The sequence below is a fragment of the Mobula hypostoma genome, chromosome 5, assembly GCF_963921235.1.
Source record: "Mobula hypostoma chromosome 5, sMobHyp1.1, whole genome shotgun sequence".
NCBI classification, from domain to species: domain Eukaryota; kingdom Metazoa; phylum Chordata; class Chondrichthyes; order Myliobatiformes; family Myliobatidae; genus Mobula; species Mobula hypostoma.
Genome location: NC_086101.1, coordinates 14,110,002 through 14,132,887, shown reverse-complemented (window position 1 = coordinate 14,132,887; position 22,886 = coordinate 14,110,002).

Sequence of the window (22,886 nt, the reverse complement as noted above, 5' to 3'; positions counted from 1 at the left end):
CCTCACAACAAATGTTTTTCTTTGTTTTTAAAGAATGAGATTTTTCAGTTAAAATTTGACCCAAATGGCAATTAACGCCATGACAGAAATTGTCGAGAAGCACAGGACATTTGATGCAAACCTCTTAAGACTCTCCAGCAATTAAAAATCTTTTTGTTAAGTCCAGTGTGGGATTGCCTGATTGGATCCATTCCTTTGAGACTGATCCTTAACATTCACTCTCCCAATGTCTGCTGTCACGAGCGGGAAGGAGAAGGGGAGAGGGATCAAAATTGGAATATTGAAGACAAATATCAGGTAGATAACCCCCTCCCTTTTCTGATAACTGTTCAGCATGATTTCTTGCTGGTTGAAATCTATTTTGGGATAGGCATGCAATGACTGTTCTCCTGTTGCCTTGACACGAACACTGTTCCAGGTCTGATGCTGACCTCGAGTGCTCTCTGTACAAGTCACAGAATGGTACAAAGTGAAAACAAGCCCTTCGGCCCAGCTTGTCCATGCCGATCAAGATTCCATCTATTGCATTTGGCCCATTAAGTTCAAGGTTATTGTCATTCATATACCATCAAACAAATCAACAGTCCACTGGACCAAGGTGCAGAACACAGTACATATAACTCACACACGAAGTAATATTACCACAAATAAATTAAAAAATAATAAAATATATTCGTGAGCATAAGGTGCATATAAACAGTAGAACACTACTGGTACTTCATATGTACTCAGATCTGGGTGGTGGCAGGGAATTCAGTAATCTTACAGCCAGAGGGAAGAAGGTGTTTCCCGTCCTGACGGTCCTTGTCCTAACACTATGTTATCTCCTACCTGATGATCAAAGAGATGGGAGGGGTCACTGACAGTGCTAAGGACTCTGAATGTGTAGCGTAATTGATAAATATCTCAAGTGGGTGTAAAAGAGATCCTGATGATCCTCTCAGCAGCAATCCTCTTTCCTATCCATGCACCTGTCCAGATGACTTTTAAATGTTGTTATAGTGCTTGCCTCGACCCCTTCCTACGGCAGCTCGTTCTATGTACAAACCAGCCGCTCAATTCCTATTAACTCCCCCCCCCCCAACAAAACCTTAAACCTATGTCCTCCCGTTCTTGACTTACCAGCTCTGAGAAAATGACTGTGTGTATTTCACCTCATCGATGCCCCTCACGATTTTATGCAGCTTCTATCAGTCTTCTGCATTCCAGGAAAGAAATCATAGCCATCCCAAACTCAGTCCCTTGAGCCCTGACAATGTCCTTACATGTGTCCTCCATCATTGCAGCTTTATGGCATCTTTCTGAAGACAAACATTTAAAAATTTGCTGTACGTTGAAACACACCGTGCCGTTTGCTTCAAATCAGCCATTGCATGTGGGATGTTGAATTGCTGGGTGAAATGGTTTGGTTGGACTGCAGATCATGGTTTCTCTTTGGGGAATTGCTCTTACTTGCTTGGTGGGTAGTGGGTGTTAATGCTTCCTGCTGGAACATGTGGGGGGGGGGAAGGGGTGATGTTTTCCTGCTGCTTGTGCACAAGAGGGGCTTGGAGTTCTAACGTTCTTCTGTTTCATGGATGTCTGTGAAGAGAAAGCAGACATTCTCTGATTAAATAGAACCATTAAAACATTGAACCTTTCAAGTCAAATCAGTCAGGATTGTTCTGGGGGCAACCTACATGCTCCTGGCACCATGTACCATGCTCACAACTTTCTAGGCCTAACCGTACATCTTTAAATTGTGGGAGCGAACTAGAGTGCCCAGAGGTAACTCATGCGGTCACAAGGAAATGTACAAAACTGCTTACAGACAGTGGCGGGAACTGAACTCTGACTGATGATTGCTGGCACTGTAAAGCACTTGCTCCATCTGCTACACTATTGTGTCTTCCTATAACAGGGTGACCGAAACTGAACACAACACTCCAAGTTTGGAGTACTGGAGTACGCACGTTCTCCCTGTGACCCTATGGGTTTCCCCTGGGCATTTCACTTTTCTCCCGCACCCCATAATTGTGTGGCTCAGTCGGTAGATTAGCATGGTAAATTCATCCCACTGTGTGTGTCAGTGGCAGAACCCATGAGGAAACAGCTGATGGCAATGTGCAGTTAATATATTGATGATATTAATGAAGGATTAGTGTAAATGGGTGGTCAGTGGTCAGCATGACTCAGTGGGCCAAAGGGCTTATTTCTGTGCTGTATCACTATGACACTACAGTTATAAAACCAAAGAAAAGGTAAAACAGAGAAGGAATTCCTTTAGCAAGAGAATACCGAAATAGTGAATTGCCACAGATGGCTGTGGAGGCCAAGTCACTGGATATATTTAAAGCAGAGAATGACAGGTTCTTGATTAGTAAGGATGTCAAAGGGTGCAGGAGGAAGGCAGAAGAATGGCATCGAGAGGAATAATAAATTGGCCATGATGGAATGGTGGAGCAGACTGGCCTGATTCTGCTCCAGTGTTTTATGGCGTAAACCCAAACCCCCAAACCACACCCAATTCTCTATTTGGTAAAGTTGTTGATTCATAGAGCATCCAACATGGAAACACTAGAAACTATAGAAAGGGTGTAGAGGAGATTTACAAGGATGTTGCCTGGATTGGGGGGCATGTCTTATGAGAATAGGTCGAGTGAACTCGGCCTTTTCTCCTTGGAGCAGCGGAGGATGAGAGGTGACCTGATAGAGGTGTATAAGATGATGAGAGGCAATGATCGTGGGGATAGTCAGAGGCTTTCTCCCAGGTCTGAAATGGCTAACACGAGAGGGCACAGTTTTAAGGTGCTTGAAAGTAGGTACAGAGGTAATGTCAGGGTTAAGTTTTTATGCAAACAGCTGCAGTGATGTGGACTACAAATTACTACAGGAAATAGAAAAGACTTGTCAGAAGGGCAGTGTTATGATAATTGTGGGGGACTTTAACATGCGAGTGCTTGGGAAAATCAGGTCTGCACTGGATCTCAAGAGAGAGAATCTGTAGAATGTCTGCGAGATGGCTTTTTAGAACAGCTTGTTGTTGAGCCCACTAGGGGATCGGCTGTACTGGATTGGGTATTGTGTAATCAACCAGAGGTGATTAGAGAGATTGAGGTGAAGGAACCCTCAGGAGGCAGTGATCATAACATGATTGAGTTCACTGTGAAATTTGAAAAAGAGAAGTCGCAATCTGATGAGTCGGTATTTCAGTGGAGTAAAGGAAATTACAGTGGCATGAGAGAGGAACTGGCCAAAGTTGACTGGAAAGGGACACTAGCGGGAAGGACGGCAGAGCAGCAGTGGCTGGAGTTTATGCGAGAAGTGAGGAAGGTGCAAGACAGATATGTTCCAAAAAAGAAGAAATTTTCGAATGGAAAAAGGATCCAACCGTGGCTGACAAGAGAAGTCAAAGCCAAAGTTAAAGCAAAGGAGAGGGCATACAAGGAAGCAAAAATTAGTGGGAAGACAGAGGATTGGAAAGTTTTTAAAAGCTTACAAAAGGAAACTAAGAAGGTCATTAAGAGGGAAAAGATTAACTATGAAAGGAAGCTAGCAAATAATATCAAAGAGGATACTAAAAGCTTTTTCAAGTATATAAAGAATAAAAGACAGGTGAGAGTAGATATAGGACCGATAGAAAATGATGCTGGAGAAATTGTAATGGGAGATAAGGAGATGGCAGAGGAACTGAATGAGTATTTTGCATCAGTCTTCACTGAGGAAGACATCAGCAGTCTACCGGACACTCAAGGGTGGTAGGGAAGAGAAGTGTGCGCAGTCACAATTACGACAGAGAAAGTACTCAGGAAGCTGAATAGTCTAAGGGTAGATAAATCTCCTGGACCAGATGGAATGCACCCTCGTGTTCTGAAGGAAGTAGCTGTGGAGATTGCGGAGGCATTAGCAATGATCTTTCGAAGGTCGGTAGATTCTGGCATGGCTCCAGAGGACTGGAAGATTGCAAATGTCACTCCGCTATTTAAGAAGGGGGCAAGGAAGCAAAAAGGAAATTATAGACCTGTTAGTTTGACATCGGTGGTTGGGAAGTTGTTGGGGTCGATTGTCAAGGATGAGATTACGGAGTACCTGGTGGCATATGACAAGATAGGCAGAACTCAGCATGGTTTCCTTAAAGGAAAATCCTGCCTGACAAACCTATTACATTTTTTTGAGGAAATTACAAGTAGGCTAGACAAGGGAGATGCAGTGGATATTGTATATTTGGATTTCCAGAAGGCCTTTGACAAGGTGCCACACATGAGGCTGCTAAACAAGATAAGAGCCCATGGAATTACAGGAAAGTTACATACGTGGATAGGGCATTGGCTGATTGGCAGGAAACAGAGAGTGGGAATTAAGAGAACCTATTCTGGTTGGCTGTCGGTTACCAGTGGTGTTCCACAGAGGTCCGTGTAGGGGCCACTTCTTTTTACATTGTACATCAACGATTTGGATTATGGAATAGAGGGCTTTGTGGCTAAGTTTGCTGATGATACGAAGGTGGGTATAGGGGCCGGTAGTGCTGAGGAAACGGAGAGTCTGCAGAGAGACTTGGATAGATTGGAAGAATGGGCAAAGAAGTGGCAAATGAAGTACAATGTTGGAAAGTGTATGGTTGTGCACTTTGGCAGAAGTAATAAACGGGCAGACTATTATTTATGTGGGGAAAGAATTCAAAGTTCTGAGATGCAGCGGGACTTGGGAGTCCTCGTGCAGGATACCCTTAAGGTTAACCTCCAGATTGAGTCGGTGGTGAAGAAGGCGAATGCAATGTTGGCATTCGTTTCTAGAAGAATAGAGTATAGGAGCAGGGATGTGATGTTGAGGCTCTATAAGGCGCTGGTAAAACCTCACTTGGAGTACTGTGGGCAGTTTTGGTCTCCTTATTTAAGAAAGGATGCACTGAAGTTGGAGAGGATACAGTGAAGATTCACTAGAATGATTCCGGGAATGAGAGGGTTAATATATGAGGAACGTTTGTCTGCTCTTGGACTGTATTCCTCGGAGTTTAGAAGAATGAGGGGGGACCTCACAGAAACATTTCGAATGTTGAAAGGCATAGACAGAGTGGATGTGGCAAAGTTGTTTCCCATGATGGGGGAGTCTAGTACGACAAGGTATGACTTAAGGATTGAAGGGCGCCCATTCAGTACAGCGATGCGAAGAAATTTTTTTAGCCAGAGGGTGGTGAATCTATGGAATTTGTTGCCACGGGCAGCAGTGGAGGCCAAGTCATTGGGTGTATTTAAGGCAGAGATTGATAGGTAACTGAGTAGCCAGGGCATCAAAGGTTATGGTGAGAAGGCGGGGGAGTGGGACTAAATGGGATAATGGATCAGCTCATGATAAAATGGTAGAGCAGACTCGATGGGCTGAATGGTCGACTTCTGCTCCTTTGTCTTATGGTCTTATGGGTAACCTTAGGTAGTTTCTAAGCAAGTACAGTACGTATATATTTGGCACGGCATTGTGGGCTGAAGCGCCTGTATTGTGCTGTAGGTTTTCTAGGCTTCTACTAGGAAAAGAATCAATCCATCAGATAAAATGCAGCCCCATTGGAATGAGACTCATTATAAGACCAGGCCATTCAGCCCATCGATTCTGCTCTGCCATTCCATTATGGCTGATTTATTATCCCTCTCAGCCCCATTCTCCTGCCTTCTCTCTGTAACCTTTGACACCCTGACTAATCAAGAACCTATCAATATCCGCATTAAATATACTCAGCGACTTGGCCTCCACAGCTGGCTGGGGCAATTAATACCACAGATTCCCCATGTCACAATGGGGGGCGTTGGGAACGGACCCAAATGCAAGACACAGACACTGAAGTACAAGGAACAAGACTTGACTAGAACAGGGACGTGACAGGATACAGACAAGGAGCAGGGACAAGAACGCAGACTTAGGCTAGGACATGGACTAGATAGGGAACCCAGACAATGGACTCAGAACTAGGAGTCTGGGCTAGGGAAAGCAGGACCAGGACTAGAAACCATGGACTAGGAGACAAGGCTTGGACTCCGAGCCAGAGACTGGACAAGGACCCAGAACCTGGGTCTTGCCTCGGGCTCGGACCCCAGAACTAGGCAAGGACATGACATGGCTTCAGGACAGGACATGGCTGAGGTCTTATCTCTTGAGGCTTGCAGGCTGGGAGCTGGGGTCTTGAAATGCGGAGGCTGATAACTCGGAGGCTGGAGCTCGGAGACAGACTGGGAACTGTACGTCAACATAGAGCCGGGACTCATTTTTAACACGACACTAACATGAGACTGGACAGAACACAGACATAGAGCTGGGACTTACCCTTAGACAAGCCGGGACTCAACTTCATCTCCACACCAAGGTGGGACAGGTCCCTTCGTCGGGCAACGGCAGAACAGCCTGACTTACCCTAAGGAGGTGAGGACAAGACAGATCCCCCCACAAGGCAATAGCAGAACGGCCTGACTTACCCCACGGTGGCGAGGACAAGACAAGACAGATCCCCCGCAGGGCAATGGGAGAACAGCCTGACTTACCCCACGGAGGTGAGGACAAGACAGATCCCCGCACAGGGCAACAGCAGAACGGCCTGATTTACCCCACGGTGGCGAGGACAAGACAGATCCCCCCGCAGAGCAATGGGAGAACAGCCTGACTTACCCCACGGAGGCGAGGACAAAAAGAGACAAACACCAAGGAACGACAGACAGTTCCATCTCTGCATCGGGGTTGCTCCAAGTCACAGTTCAGCCAGCAACCTCAGCTGGCTACAGAAACAGCCGGATCCCTACCTAGCACGGAGTGGCTGATGGCCACTCAGCTGGCCCAGGAAACAGCTGAATCCATACCGCAAAGACGGCTCCGACTACCGATAGCAAGGCTCCATGAAGCGATGGTTTTCTAACACGGCCTAAAGATGGCAAGTGGCCACTCTAGCCTTCCACCGGCAGGTTGCTCCCAGGGAATCTTGACAAGACAAACCAGCAGCCCACAGTCGTCCCCAAGACTACTTACATTCCAAGCCCCAAGATGGGAATCAGGTGTCTATGATTAACTCAACCAAAACAAGGGACAGCTGGAAGATCCGGAGTCCTGAGTCCACGGACTGGACCATGAACTGGAATGCGGATATCATGGACCGGACCATGACACCCCACCCTTTGGTTGAAGAAAGACATCCTTCTATTCTGAGACTCTGTCCTCTTGTCCTAGACTCACCCACTATAGGAAACATCCTCTCCCCATCAATTCTATCTAGGCCCTTCAATATCACATTTTTGGATATGTACAAATATTATGCCATGTAGAATTAGTGTAAATGTCTGGTTGATGGTTAGTAGACTTACTAGGCCGAAGGGCCTGTTACTGTGCCAAATTACTTTATTGGCACATCCTCGAAACTGGATATGTTTCATTGTGTTGCAGCCGAGAGCACAGAGTCTGTACTCTGGTACACGTGGGTACAGTATGTTGTCAGATTCTCCAACTTTATTTAATTCAGAAAGAGAACCTAATGGGTTAAGCGTCCAGTCAGAGATGTATCAAATGGATCTGCGTCTTGTACTCCAGTAAGATTCAGTGCCTGCTGAATGTTATCCAATGAGAGTTCTTGATGTGATATATCCCAACAAAAGTCTGGGTGGTAAGAGACTTGTCCATTCCAACCTCACTCCTTCGGAACGCTCCGCTCTCCACTCCCTCTGCACTAATCCTAACCTTATTATTAAACCCGCCGATAAGGGGGGTGCCGTTGTAGTCTGGCGTACTGACCTCTACCTTGCCGAGGCACAGGGACAACTCACGGATACCTCCTCTTATTTACTCCTCGATCGTGACCCCACTAAGGAGCACCAGGCCACAGTCTCCCACACCATCACCGACTTTATCCGCTCAGGGGATCTCCCATCCACTGCTACCAACCTTATAGTTCCCACACCTCGCACTTCCTGTTTCTACCTCCTACCCAAGATCCACAAACCTGCCTGTCCTGGCCGACCTATTGTCTCAGCTTGCTCCTGCCCCACCGAACTCGTTTCTGCATACCTCGACATGGTTTTATCCCCCCTTGTTCAATCCCTTCCTACCTATGTTCGTGACACTTCTCACGCTCTTAAGCTTTACGATGATTTTAAGTTCCCTGGCCCCCACCGCTTTATTTTCACCATGGATGTCCAGTCCCTATATACTTCCATCCCCCATCAGGAAGGTCTCAAAGCTCTACGCTTCTTTTTGGATTCCAGACCTAATCAGTTCCCCTCTACCACCACTCTGCTCCGTCTAGCGGAATCAGTCCTTACTCTTAATAATTTCTCCTTTGGCTCCTCCCACTTCCTCCAAACTAAAGGTGTAGCTATGGGCACCCGTATGGGTCCTAGCTATGCCTGCCTTTTTGTTGGCTTTGTGGAACAATCTATGTTCCGTGCCTGTTCTGGTATCTGTCCCCCACTTTTCCTTCACTACATCGATGACTGCATTGGCGCTGCTTCCTGCATGTATGCAGAGCTCGTTGACTTTGTTAACTTTGCCTCCAACTTTCACCCTGCCCTCAAGTTTACCTGGTCCATTTCCGACACCTCCCTCCCCTTTCTAGATCTTTCTGTCTCTGTCTCTGGAGACAGCTTATTGACTGATGTCTACTATAAGCCCACTGACTCTCACAGCTATCTGGACTATTCCTCTTCTCACCCTGTCTCTTGCAAAAACGCCATCCCCTTCTCGCAATTCCTCCATCTCCGCCGCATCTGCTCTCAGGATGAAGTTTTTCATTCTAGGACAAGGGAGATGTCTTCCTTTTTTAAAGAAAGGGGCTTCCCTTCCTCCTGTTACGTACCCCGTAACTGGGTTGCCAAACCAGCAGAAATGGATCACTCAGTTGGAGTCTGGAGTACTAGAACTAAGAAAGTTTTATTAAAGAAACAAGCAACACAGTAATCGAAAGGATAATAAATGCAACAGTTCAGCGATGATAAACACACATGTGCACAGAATTAAGATAACAGCATCAATCAAGCTCTATCGTTGTCTAGGGGTAAATGACCAAATTTCAAAGTGACTCAAAGTTCAGTCCAGTTTAGTAGTTCAGTTCGCAGTAATCGTTGCCATGGCGATGGACAACGTGGGGGAAGAGAGAGAGGGAACAGGAACAACTGATCATTCAGACACGGCTTCACTCACAGACCGGCGAGATGGCTCACAAGCAGCTTTTGGGCGGGTCCTTGGTGATGTCACCTGAGGTCACCGACTGTGACCCCTCCTCCAGATGCGGTCGATCCTCTGCAGTGAACCCGGCACCCAGGCAAGGGCGGACACACACCGGGTTCCCGCTGATCGTACCTTTCCACCCTGGCCGTTGTCTGGTACTTCCCACCGACTCGTGAGAAGCGTACCGCTTCCAGGGTCTCGTTACCTCGGGTGGCGTGTGTCCTGCCTTAGCAAACCGGTCCCTTTTTATCCCCCTGCTGGGGTATCGCCTGTCCATCACTTCAAACAGTTCAAGGTTCAAAGGGGGGAGCCACTCCAGACAGCTCTCTCTCCCCCGTCCCTTCATTACACATCTCCAGACGCTGCTCCATTGTTCCTTATCTCTCCTTCCCCTGAGGGCAGGTGGCAGACCAACTGCTGATGCCACTGATGCTAGCCCAGGCCAGCAAACATCTTAATTTTATGTGTATTCTCGTCACACTCCACTATCAACTCTGCTCTTAAATGCATCTCCCCCATTTCACGTACATCTGCTCTCACTCCATCCTCCCGCCACCCCACTAGGAATAGGGTTCCCCTGGTCCTCACCTACCACCCCACCAGCCTCCGGGTCCAACATATTATTCTCCGTAACTTCCGCCACCTCCAACGGGATCCCACCACTAAGCACATCTTTTCCTGCCCCCCTCTCTGCATTCCGCAGGGATCGCTCCCTACGCAACTCCCTTGTCCGTTTGTCCCCCCCATCCCACTCCACTGATCTCCCTCCTGGCACTTATCCGTGTAAGCGGAACAAGTGCTACACATGCCCTTACACTTCCTCCCTTACCACCATTCAGGGCCCCAAACAGTCCTTCCAGGTGAGGCAACACTTCACCTGTGAGTCGGCTGGGGTGGTGTACTGCGTCCGGTGCTCCCGATGTGGCCTTTTATATATTGGCGAGACCCGACGCAGACTGGGAGACCGCTTTGCTGAACACCTACGCTCTGTCCACCAGAGAAAGCAGGATCTCCCAGTGGCCACACATTTTAATTCCACATCCCATTCCCATTCTGACATGTCTATCCACGGCCTCCTCTACTGTAAAGATGAAGCCACTCTCAGGTTGGAGGAACAACACCTTATATTCCGTCTGGGTAGCCTCCAACCTGATGGCATGAACATCGACTTCTCCAACTTCCGCTAATGCCCCACCTCCCCCTCGTACCCCATCTGTTACTTATTTTTATACACACATTCTTTCTCTCACTCTCCTTTTTCTCCCTCTGTCCCTCTGAATATACCCCTTGCCCATCCTCTGGGTCCCCCCCCCACCCTTGTCTTTCTTCCTGGACCTCCTGTCCCATGATCCTCTCATATCCCTTTTGCCTATCACCTGTCCAGCTCTTGGCTCCATCCCTCCCCCTCCTGTCTTCTCCTATCATTTTGGATCTCCCCCTCCCCCCTCCAACTTTCAAATCCCTTACTCACTCTTCCTTCAGTTAGTCCTGACGAAGGGTCTTGGCCTGAAACGTCGACTGCACCTCTTCCTAGAGATGCTGCCTGGCCTGCTGCGTTTACCAGCAACTTTTATGTGTGTTGCTTGAATTTCCAGCATCTGCAGAATTCCTGTTGTTTGTCCATCAGTAATAGCTTTTGTGCCTGGGATACATCCCACAGTGTATGCTGAGGGCTCATCACCCAGAGAGGGTTGTTGTGTGTGGCACCCATCCCAAAGGGAGAGACCATGTGTGAGAGTGTGTGTGGGACCTGTGCCCTGGTGAGGGTGAGATAATGTGTGAGACCTGTGCCCCAGTGAGTTCAAGTGACATTTATTATCATTTAACTATATACATATATACCATTAAATGAGATGTTTCTGTGGACCAGGGTGTAAAGCAGAGCAGTACACATAACACACATATAATAATAATAATAATAATAATAATAATAATAATAATAATACTTAGTGATCCTGAGTAGGAAACACACAATAACTTAGGAAAGTAAGAATTAAATCTACAAATGAGTTACACATAGATAAACAAAGTAATGTGCATAATTTAAATATTGTAGGGTACAGTACCTCTCCTGGGTATGAGGATAGACTACATCCAGCTGTGGAGCATTTGCTTTGGGTAATGAGGTTACCATTAACCACAGCTACCTTCAGGTCACCCTTAGGCAAGGTGTAGTACCTGTTAGCCTCCCTACTTGGGTTACAGTGAAGCCACGGAATGCAGGTGGTGGAGGAAGCAGAAGGCAAGTTGTGAGTAACACAATCGATGGTTCCTGCTTCTCAGATGTTGAGCAGTAGATCCTTTTAATAGGACAATGTTCAGGGTCACCCGTCTTGTAAAGACACTGCATCGGAAGCAAGCAAGGGGAAGCTACTTCTTGTATTTTATCCCTAGTACAACCATGGTTAATACATACACAAATGTAAAAGACAACAGTGTAAATGGGAGCCCACTTCCAAATAGTGCGGACACCTCGCTCTGTACGGGATATCATGTAAACAGACAGGTGAACCCGGATCGTCATACCACTACTGTCTGCAAGAACAAGAGACTGCGAATTGCCACTTGGAATGTTCGAACCCTGCACCAAGCTGGTAAGCTAGAAAATGTAAAATTAGAAATGAAGAGGCTAGAAATCAGCATCCTAGGCCCAAGTGAAATAAGGTGGAAAGGCACTGGAGTATTCCAATCAGACGACTACAAGACAATATACTCTGGTGGAGATAAACATGAAAGGGGTTCTGCAATCATCTTAGACAAAGAAACATCCAAAAGCCTGCTAGGATACTGGCATATCTCAGACAGAATGATGCTAATCAAACTAAAAGGACAACAAAACAACATCTCTATCATCCAAGTATATGCACCCACAATGGCAAGTTCAGAGGAAGAAATTGATGCCTTCTACCACTCCCTAGACAAAGCACTAGAAGAATGCAAATCACAAGAAACCATCATAGTCATGGGTGACTTCAATGCAAAAGTTGGTGAGGGAAGAGAAGACCATATTGTTGGAGACCAGGGATTGAGAAAAAGAAATGAAAGAGGAGAAAAGCTTACATCATGGCATAAAACAAACAATCAGATAATCAGCAACACTTGGTTTAAACAACATCCAAGAAGGAAATGGACATGGAGAAGCCCAGATGGGAACAACAAAAATCAAATCAACTACATAACAATCAATAAACATAAGACCATAAGACAAAGGAGCAGAAGTAGGCCATTCGGCCCATCGAGTCTGCTCCGCCATTTTATCATGAGCTGATCCATTTTATCCTATTTAGTCCCACTGCCCTGCCTTCTCACCATAACCTTTGATGCCCTGGCTACTCAGATACCTATCAATCTCTGCCTTAAATACACCCAATGACTTGGCCTCCACTGCTGCCCGTGGCAACAAATTCCATAGATTCACCACCCTCTGACTAAAAATTTTTTTTCGCACTTCTGTTCTGAAAGGGCGCCCTTCAATCCTGAAGTCATGCCCTCTCGTACTAGACTCCCCCATCATGGGAAACAACTTTGCCACATCCACTCTGTCCATGCCTTTTAACATTCGAAATGTTTCTATGAGGTCTCCCCTCATTCTTCTAAACTCCAAGGAATACAGTCCAAGAGCGGACAAACGTTCCTCATATGTTAACTCTCTCATTCCTGGAATCATTCTAGTGAATCTTCTCTGTACCCTCTCCAACGCCAGCACATCCTTTCTTAAATAAGGAGACCAAAACTGCCCACAGTACTCCAAGTGAGGTCTCACCAGCGCCTTAACATCACATCCCTGCTCCTATACTCTATTCCTCTAGAAATGAATGCCAACATTGCATTCGCCTTCTTCACTACCGACTCAACCTGGAGGTTAACTTTAAGGGAGTCCTGTACGAGGACTCCCAAGTCCCGTTGCATCTCAGAACTTTGAATTCTCTCCCCATTTAAATAATAGTCTGCCCGTTAATTTTTTCTGCCAAAGTGCATAACCATACACTTTCCAACATTGTACTTCATTTGCCACTTCTCTGCCCATTCTTCCAATCTATCCAAGTCTCTCTGCAGACTCTCCATTTCCTCAGCACTACCGGCCCCTCCACCTATCTTCGTATCGTCAGCAAACTTAGCCACAAAGCCATCTATTCCATAATCCAAATCGGTGATGTACAATGTAAAAAGAAGCGGCCCCAACACTGATCCCTGTGGAACACCACTGGTAACCGGCAGCCAACCGGAATAGGATCCCTTAATTCCCACTCTCTGTTTCCTGCCAATCAGCCAACGCTCTATCCACGTATGTAACTTTCCCGTAATTCCATGGGCTCTTATCTTGTTAAGCAGCCTCATGTGTGGCACCTTGTCAAAGGCCTTCTGAAAATCCAAATATACAACATCCACTGCATCTCCCTTGTCTAGCCTACTGGTAATTTCCTCAAAAAATTGTAATAGGTTTGTCAGGCAGGATTTTCCTTTAAGGAATCCATGCTGAGTTCTGCCTATCTTGTCATATGCCTCCAGGTACTCTGTAACCTCATCCTTGACAATCGATTCCAACAACTTCCCAACCACCGACGTCAAGCTAACAGGTCTATAATTTCCTTTTTGCTTCAGATAACAGATTCAAAAACTCCATAACTCAATCTAAAAGCTACTCTGGAGCAGACTGTGGAAGCGACCACATACCAGTCATTTGCAAAATGAAAATAAAGATGAGAAAATTAAAGAAACCAAAAAGATCAGAACCACTGGATTATCAACAACTACAAAACAACCCTCACCTGAAAACAGAATACCCAATCAAGGTGAAAAACCATTTTCAATTGCTGCAAGATGAAGGAGGCAAATCTTCCTGGGACATACTGAAGGAATCCATGGTTGTAGCTACAAAAGAAACCATCCCACGAAAAGAACGGAAAAGTAAGAAGAAATGGATAACTGAAGATATAATACAATTGATGCAACAAAAACAGACCATCAAACTAAGAGACAGCGAAGAATACAAACAACTTGATAAGACAATAAAAAGAAAATGCAGAGAAGCTAAAGACAGATGGCTAAGTGAGAAATGCTCAGAGATAGAAATGCTACAAACCCATAACCCTGGAACAAAGTTGATGCACAATAAGATTAAAGAACCAACGGGGAAATTACCTTGCATCAAGGCTAAAGATGGCAGCTTAATTATGAACAAAGAGGAAATCCTAAACAGATGGACAGAATATATAAAACAGCTTTTTGAAGACCAAAGAGGAGAAAAACCGAACATAAAGAAGAATCTTGAAGGACCTAGCATTCTAAAATCAGAAATTTGAGCAGCCGTAAATGAAACAAAACATAACAGAGCAACTGGTCCAGACAACATCGCTGTTGAAATGATACTGGCCATAGAAGATTTTGGAATAGAGAAAATAACAGAAATAGCAAATGAAATCTATGATCATGGGGTGATACCTGATGATTTAAGTAAATCAGTGTTGATCACACTTCCAAAGAAAGAGGGAGCAACAGAATGTGAGTTACATCGTACAACAAGCCTGATGAGCCACGTGGCAAAAATTATTCTCAGAGTAATCACGATGAGAGCAAGACGCTGTATAAAACCAGAAATCAGTAAAGAACAATGTGGCTTTGAGGAAAACGCTGGAACCAGAAATGCAATTTTCATGCAACGGATGATCTGTGAACGAGCCATCCAAGTACAAAAAGACATCTACCTATGTTTCATTGACTATACAAAAGCTTTTGACGCTGTCAGACAGCAAGATCTTCTGGAAATGCTTCAAGATCTTGACATAGATGGGAAAGATATATGTTTTTTAAGAAACTTATACTGGGACCAGACAGCATCCATAAGAATAGAAGGAGAAGTGAGTGAGTATGTGAATATCATGAGAGGAGTCAGGCAAGGTTGTGTCTTTTTCCCAGACTTATTCAAGCTGGATAGTGAAAATATCTTGAGACAGCAAAGGATTCACAATTGGAGGCCATAATATAAAATAACATAAGATATGTTATTGGCTATGTTTAAGAGGGAGTTAGATATGGCCCTTGTGGCTACAGGGGTCAGGGGGTATGGAGGGAAGGCTGGGTTCTGAGTTGGATGATCAGCCATGATCATAATGAATGGCGGTGCAGGCTCGAAGGGCCGAATGGCCTACTCCTGCACCTATTTTCTATGTTTCTATGTTTCTATATGCTGATGACATTGTACTAATAGCTGACTCAGAAACAAAACTTCAAGAACTAATCACTATAGTGGCAGCAGAAAGTAATCACAGAGGCCTCTCAATCAACACCAAGAAGACAGAAAGCACGGTCATCTCCAGCTGAATTATGGTTCTACAGGAGAATGTTAAAAATATCATGGACCACATACACATCAAATGAAGTTGTTCTCAGAAGAGCCCAAGCAGTTTGATCATTCATACCAACAATAAGAGAAAGACAACTCAGATTCCTAGGACAGATCATGCAGAAAGATGAACTAGAAAAACTCATACTCTCTGGAAAGATTGAGGGGAGTAAACTTAGAGGAAGACCTCGGCTTATGTACATCAAAAGCATAGGCAGGTGGCTACACATCGAGGAAATGGAAGTCATCCAAAGAACGAGGGATAGATCTATATGGAAAACCATGGTCACCAAAGTCCGCATCGGATATGGTACCTAGACGGACAGACAGGGTACAGTACAGATTATCCAGTGACACTTTGAATGCGATGTGGCTGGGAGTTCAAAAGCCTGAGGGAAGAAGATGTTTCCCATCCTGACCGTTCTTGTCTTTATGCAATGCAGTCTCCAGTCTAATGGTGGAAAGTCAAGGAGTGTGCTGGATGGATGGGTGGGTTGGGATTGGGACTACAGAGCGTCATGGGAGCTGAATTCTGAAGGAACGCAGTTTTTGAAAAAAATTCTTCGAGTGCAAGAAGAACAAGACTGCGTAGGTGCGTGATGTCAACAGGACAGCGCAGAGAGCTTAAAAAGGAGACCACCCCATACAGTGGGCAGCTGTCGGAGCAGGCAGCAGAGTGTAGGGCTTTGGCTTCAACGGGCTTCGGCGGTAAACGGGAAGAGGCGAGAGCGAAGCACCAATTCTTTTTTTCTCCACCCCCCCCCACCTTTCGCGAATCGGCCCAGACAGACAGGAACAGCAGGGCTCTCACAGCTAACGGTACGAGCTAACGGTTTAAAAAGTTTGTCTGTTTGGCGAGGTAAGTGGGTGAGTAGACTTATTTTTCCTGTTTCATTCCTGTACAATTAGATAGCATGCCTGCAGGGTTAGTGCTTTGTTCAAGGTGTCAGATGTGGGAATCCTGGGAGACCCCCAGCCTCCCTGATGGCCACATCTGCGCCAGGTGCACCGAGATGCAGCTCCTCAGAGACCGTATCAGGGATCTGGAGCTGCAGCTTGATGACCTACTGCTTATCAGGGAAAGTGAAGAGGTGATAGACAGGAGCTACAGGGAGGTAGTCATGTCTAGGCTACAGGGGTCAGAAAACTGGGTCACTGTCAAAAGAGGGAAGGGAAATGCCCGGAAAGTGGAGAGCACACCTGTGGCTGTCCCCCTCAGCAATATCCTGTTCTGGATGCTGTTGAGGGGGATGACCTGACAGGGGACGCCCACGGTGTCCGGGTCTCTGGCACTGAGCCTGGCGCTGTTGTGCAGGACAGAAGGAGGGAGAAGAGGAATGTGATAGTCGTAGGGGATTCCAGAGTCAGGGGAACGGACAGGAGATTCTGTGAGCCTGATAGAGATACCCGCATGGTGTGTTGCCTCCCAGGTGCCAGAGTACGGGACGTCTCAGATCGGGTCCTGAATATTCTGAAGCGGGAGGGTGAGCAGCCAGTTGTCTTGGTACATGTTGGTACCAATGACATAGATAGGACAAAGGAGGAGGTCCTGAAGAGAGATTTCCAGGAGTTAGGAAGGAAGCTAAGAAGCAGGACCTCCAGGGTAGTAATCTCGGGATTGCTACCTGTGCCACGTGCTAGCGAGGGCAAGAATAGTAGGATCAGGCAGATGAATGCGTGGCTGAGAGACTGGTGCAGGGGGCAGGGCTTCAGATTCTTGGATAATTGGGATCTCTTCTGGGGGAAGTATGACCTGTTCAAAAAGGACGGGTTACACCTGAACCCGAAGGGGACCAATATTCTGGCGAGAAAGTTTAATAGAGCTGTTAGGGAGGGTTTAAACTAATTTGGCAAAGGGGATGGGAACCGGAATGACAGAGCGGAGGAAGGGGAAAACAGAAATAAATCTAAGATAGTGAGCAGTAAAGATGTCAGGAAAGACAGGCAGGTGATGGGGCAAATTTGTAGCCATTGGGATGAGTTGCAGTGCAATAAAGTTTGCAGTGAAATCAAAGCGAAAAGTACCAGACAATGGTCTTAAGGTGTTATACTTAAATGCACGCAGCATATGGAATAAGGTGGATGATCTTGTCGTACGGCTACAGATTGGCAGGTATGATATTATGGCCATCACTGAGACGTGGCTAAAGGATGCATGTCTCTGGGAGCTGAACATCCAAGGATACACAGTGTATCAGAAGGATAGGAAGGTAGGCAGAGGGGGAGGCGTGGCTTTATTTGTAAGAAATGATATTAAATCATTAGAAAGAGGTGATATAGGATTGGAAGGTGCAGAATCTTTATGGGTTGAGCTAAGAATTGCAAGGGTAAAAGGACCCTGATGGAAGTTATTCATAGGCCTCCAAACAGCTGCAGAGATGTGGACTACAAATTACAACAGGAAATAGAAAAGGCTTGTCAGAAGGGCAGTGTTATGATAATTGTGGGGGATTTTAACATGCGAGTGCATTGGGAAAATCAGGTCTGCACTGGATTTCAAGAGAGAGAATTTGTAGAATGTCTGCGAGATGGCTTTTTAGAACAGCTTGTTGTTGAGCCCACTAGGGGATCAGCTGTACTGGATTGGGTATTGTGTAATCAACCAGAGGTGATTAGAGAGATTGAGGTGAAGGAACCCTCAGGAGGCAGTGATCATAACATGATTGAGTTCACTGTGACATTTGAAAAAGAGAAGCCGAAATCTGATGTGTCGGTATTTCAGTGGAGTAAAGGAAATTACAGTGGCATGAGAGAGGATCTGGCCAAAGTTGACTGGAAAGGGACACTGGCGGGAAAGACAGCAGAGCAGCAGTGGCTGGAGTTTATGTGAGAAGTGAGGAAGGTGCGAGACAGGTATATTCCAGAAAAGAAGAAACTTTCGAATGGAAAAGGGATGCAACCATGGTTGACAAGAGAAGTCAAAGCCAAAGTTAAAGCAAAGGAGAGGGCATACAAGGAAGCAAAAATTTGTGGGAAGACAGAGGATTGGAAAGTTTTTAAAAGCTTACAAAAGGAAACTAAGAAGGTCATTAAGAGAGAAAAGATTAACTATGAAAGGAAGCTAGCAAATAATATCAAAGAGGATACTAGATGCTTTTTCAAGTATATAAAGAGTAACAGACAGGTGAGAGTAGATATAGGACCGATAGAAAATGATGCTGGAGAAATTGTAATGGGAGTTAAGGAGTTGGCAGAGGAACTGAATGAGTATTTTGCATCAGTCTTCACTGAGGAAGACACCAGCAGTCTACCGGACACTCAAGGGTGGTAGGGAAGAGAAGTGTGCGCAGTCACAATTACGACACAGAAAGTACTCAGGAAGCTGAATAGTCTAAAGTTAGATAAATCACGCGGACCAGATGGAATGCACCCGCATGTTCTGAAGAAAGTAGCTGTGGAGATTGCGGAGGCATTAGCGATGACCTTTCAAAAGTCGATAGATTCTGGCATGGTTCCGGAGGACTGGAAGGTTGCAAATGTCACTCCGCTATTTAAGAAGGGGGCAAGGAAGCGAAAAGGAAATTATAGACCTGTTAGCTTGACATCGGTGGTTGGGAAGTTGTTGGAGTCGATTGTCAAGGATGAGGTTACAGAGTACCTGGAGGCATATGACAAAATAGGCAGAACTCAGCATGGATTCCTTAAAGGAAAATCCTGCCTGACAAACCTATTACAATTTTTTGAGGAAATTACCAGTAGGCTAGACAAGGGAGATGCAGTGGATGTTGTATATTTGGATTTTCAGAAGGCTTTTGACAAGGTACCACACGAGGCTACTTAACAAGAGCGCATGGAATTACGGGAAAGTTACATATGTGGATAGGGCATTGGCTGATTGGCAGGAAACAGAGAGTGGGAATTAAGGGATCCTATTCTGATTGGCTGCTGGTTACCAGTGGTGTTCCACAGGGATCCGTGTTGGGGCCGCTTCTTTTTACATTGTACATCACCGATTTGGATTATGGAATAGATGGCTTTGTGGCTAAGTTTGCTGACGATATGAAGGTAGGTAGAGGGGCCGGTAGTGCTGAGGAAACGGAGAGTCTGCAGAGAGACTTGGATAGATTGGAAGAATGGGCAAAGAAGTGGCAAATGAAGTACAATGTTGGAAAGTGTATGGTTATGCACTTTGGCAGAAGTAATAAACAGGCAGACTATTATTTAAGTGGGGAAAGAATTCAAAGTTCTGAGATGCAACGGGACTTGGGAGTCCTTGTACAGGATACCCTTAAGGTTAACCTCCAGGTTGAGTCGGTGGTGTAGAAGGCGAATGCAATGTTGGCATTCATTTCTAGAGGAATAGAGTATAGGAGCAGGGATGTGATGTTGAGGTTCTATAAGGCGCTGGTGAGACCTCACTTGGAGTACTGTGGGCAGTTTTGGTCTCCTTATTTAAGAAAGGATGTGCTGACATTGGAGAGGGTACAGAGAAGATTCACTAGAATTATTCTGGGAATGAGAGGGTTAACATATGAGGAACGTTTGTCCGCTCTTGGACTGTATTCCTTGGAGTTTCAAAGAATGAGGGGAGACCTTACAGAAACATTTTGAATGTTGAAAGGCATGGACAGAGTGGATGTGGCAAAGTTGTTTCCCATGATGGGCGAGTCTAGTACGAGAGGGCATGACTTAAGGATTGAAGGGCGCCCATTCAGAACAGAAATGCAAAGAAATTTTTTTAGCCAGAGGGTGGTGAATCTATGGAATTTGTTGCCACAGGCAGCAGTGGAGGCCAAGTCATTGGGTGTATTTAAGGCTGAGATTGATAGGTATCTGAGTAGCCAGGGCATCAAAGGTTATGGTGAAAAGGCGGGGGAGAGGGACTAAATGGGAGAAAGGATCAGCTCATGATAAAATGGCGGAGCAGACTCGATGGGCCGAATGGCTGACTTCTGCTCCTTTGTCCGATGGTCTTATGGGTGGGAACATTAATAATACTAAGGGCCCTGTGTACGCAGTGCTCCTGATAAATGTCACCGATGGATGATGGATCCCCTATGATTATTTCGGCTGTTCTCATGGTCCTTCAGAAGGACTTCCAGTCTGATGCTCTGCTGTTCCCATGCCAGATGGAGATGCCGCTTGTCAGGACACGCTCAATGGTGCTCCTGTAAAATTCAGTTAAGATGGTAGGGTGGGTGGGGGGAGTCTTGTTTGCTTCAATCTCCTCGGAAAGTGTGACCCTAACCCGTCCTCCAGTGCAGGACTGCGTTTTCACGTTTCTCTTTTTATAACTGCACGGGATTTTGTGATTCACTGAAAAGTATGACTGTAAACTCCACTGATAAAAGGAACAATGAATTAAAGGAATAAGATTGGCAATCCAAGATATATCAAGATTTTAGCAAGTAATCTGACAAAGCCCAGCATGGGAGGTTGGTCAAGAAGGTTCAGTCGCTCGGCATTCGAGATAAGGTAGGATTAGACATTGGCTTTGTGGGAGAAGCTAGAGAGAGGTAGTAGATGTTTGCCTTGCTGACTGGAGGTCTGTGACTAGTGGTGTACTGCAGGGATTGGTGCTGGGTCCCTTATTGTTTCTCATCTATATTAATGATCAGGATGATAATGTGGTTAACTGGATCAGCAAATTTGCAGAGGGCACCAAATTGGTATTGTAGTGGACAGCGAGGAGCACTATTAGAGCTTGTAGTGGGATCCAGGCCAGCTGGAAAAATGGGTTGAAAAATGGCAGATGGAATTTAATGCAGACAAGTTTGAGAGCCTGCATTTCAGTACAACCAACTAGGGTAGGTCTTACACAGTGAATGCTAGGACACTGACAAGTGCTGCAGAACAAAGGGATCTGGGAATACAGGTCCATAATTCATTGAAAGTGGCATCACAGATAGATAGGGTCATAAAGAAATCTTTTGGCACATTGGCCTTCATAAATCAAAGCATCAAGTACAGGAGATGGGATGTTATGTTGAAGTTATATAAGACATTGGTAAGGCCTGAATAGGAGCATTGTGCAGTTTTGATCACCTACCTACAGGAAAGATGTAAATAGGGTTGAAAAAGTAGAGAAATTTACAAGGATGTTGCTGGGACTGGAGGTCCTGAGTTATAAGGAAAGATTGAATCAGATAGGACTCTATTCCTTGAAAGATTGAGAGGAGGTTTGATAGAGGTATACAAAATTATGAGGGGTATAGATAGGGTAAATGCAAAAAGGCTTTGTCATCTGAGGTTGGATGGGTCTACAATTAGAGGTCATGGGTTAAGGGTGAAAGGTGAAAAGTTTAAGGGGAACATGAGGGTCATGAGAGTATGGATTGAGCTCAATTTCAATGTTTAAGAGAAATTTGGATAGGTTCATGGATGGTAGGGGTATGGAGGGGTAAGGACCCGGTGCAGGTCAAAGGAAATAGGCAGTTTAAATGGTTTGGCATGGACAAGATTAGCTGAAGGGCCTGGCTCTGTGATGTACTTTTCTATGACTCTATGCTCTTTATCGACCAGAATTCAATACTGTCATCCCTTTAAAACAAATCAAGACCTTGGCCTCGATACATCCTTGTGCGCTTGGATCCTTAATTTCCTCACTTCAGACCCTAGTCAGCTCAGATTGGCAACAACATCTCCTCCACAATCTCCAACAGCACAAGTGCATCACAAGTCTGTGTGCTTCATCCCCTGTTCTATTGTTTTATACTTACGACTGTGAGGCTAAGCACAACTCCAATGCCATATCTAAACTTACTAATGGCATCACTGTCATAAGCTGAATCAAGGGTGGTGATGAATCAGAATATAGGAGGGAGACTGAAAATCTTTCTGAGTGGTGCCACAACAACAACATCTTACTCACCAAAACCAAGAGCTGATTACTGACTTCAGGAGGAGGAAACTGGAGATCCATGAGCCAGTCCTCATTGGGGGATCAGAGGTGGAGAAGGGTGACAGCTCTAAATTCCTCAGAGATATTATTTCAGAGGTCTTGTCCTAGGCTCAGCAGGTAAGTGCAATTATGAAGAAAGCATGGCAGCGCTTCTACTTTCTTAGGAGTTTGCGAAAATTCGACATGACATCTAAAACGTTGACAAACTTCTATAGATGTGTGGTGGAGAGTATATTGACTGGCTGCATCACAGCCTGCTGTGGAAATATCAATGGCCTTGGATGGAAAATCCTACAAGGAGTGAGTGAGGTCCTCAATGAATACTTCTCTTTGGTATTCACCAATGAGAGGGAACTTGATGGTGAGGACAATATGAGTGAGGTTGATGCTCTGGAGCATGTTGATATTAAGGGAGAGGAGGTGTTGGAGTTGTTAAAATACATTAGGACAGATAAGTCCCTGGGGCCTGACACAATATTCCCCAGGCTGCTCCGCAAGGCGAGGGAAGAGATTGCTGAGCCCCTGGCTAGG